At 59.0% G+C, this 901-nt stretch overlaps 1 non-coding gene across 1 annotated transcript in view; it reads left to right on the top strand.

Annotated features, from left to right (window-relative positions):
- The first annotated feature begins 650 nt into the window (after positions 1 to 650).
- The window catches only part of LOC143508224 (18S ribosomal RNA), a 1,839-nt gene continuing 1,588 nt past the window's right edge, over positions 651 to 901 (top strand). Inside the window, exon 1 of the ribosomal RNA XR_013129242.1 lies at positions 651 to 901. This exon is cut by the window's right edge and continues 1,588 nt beyond it. This is a non-coding gene — a ribosomal RNA (18S ribosomal RNA).

Here is a 901-nt window from a genome sequence, read left to right as displayed (position 1 = left end):
CGGGTAGGTCGGCAGCCTCTCGGGTATGATCGTTCACCAACGAAAGCTGTACAAAAGGGGTGACTGCGCTCATTGAGGACGGCAGCCTCAACATGACATACCTATCAAAAACTCTCCCATGAGGTGTGTGCGCTCCTTCAGGATGGGAGGTCGGCAGCCTCGGTATGATCATGATGACCGAGACACAGGCCTTGGGTTGGGCCTAGGGTTGAAGCCTTCTGTGCCGCCCGGGTAGTTCCTCCCCAAACCAGCGGGCATGCCTCTATGGGGGGGCCTCGGTCTGAAAAGACACGATCCTCACCCGGAACCGTCTGAGGGAAGCGTTGAAGGCCGGTCTGTCTACACAGGTGTCCGCTATCGGCGTCCATGGTGTACGGGTGAGAGCCAGCAGTGGATCGGGTTAGTTCAACACATGCTTGGCCTCACCCCGCCTGGTCACGGAATCACTCATTTCTCGGTTACGTCCCACAGTAGCGCGCGCGCGTGCTGGGAGCTGACGAGGGCTCTCTCCCCCACGCTGACGGCGCACCCCTGCTGCACCGATGGTGGGCGTCCGGTACCGAGGTGGGCCCCTGACCCTGCCCGGGGGATGGAGCACGCCGAGGTGGCCGCGACGTTAGCTGGTGTCCCTTTCACCACCGCGGTGCAGCTACCTGGTTGATCCTGCCAGTAACATATGCTTGTCTCAAAGATTAAGCCATGCAGGTCTAAGTACACACGGCCGGTACAGTGAAACTGCGAATGGCTCATTAAATCAGTCATGGTTCCTTTGATCGCTCCACACGTTACTCGGATAACTGTGGTAATTCTAGAGCTAATACATGCAAACGAGCGCTGACCCCTCTGGGGGATGCGTGCATTTATCAGATCCAAAACCCATCCGGCGGGGCGCGGGCCCCCC

This window comes from Brachyhypopomus gauderio, unplaced genomic scaffold (assembly GCF_052324685.1).
Source record: "Brachyhypopomus gauderio isolate BG-103 unplaced genomic scaffold, BGAUD_0.2 sc842, whole genome shotgun sequence".
NCBI classification, from domain to species: domain Eukaryota; kingdom Metazoa; phylum Chordata; class Actinopteri; order Gymnotiformes; family Hypopomidae; genus Brachyhypopomus; species Brachyhypopomus gauderio.
The sequence above is the reverse complement of the archived record's forward strand: the minus strand, read 5'-3'. Positions and strand labels throughout refer to the sequence as shown.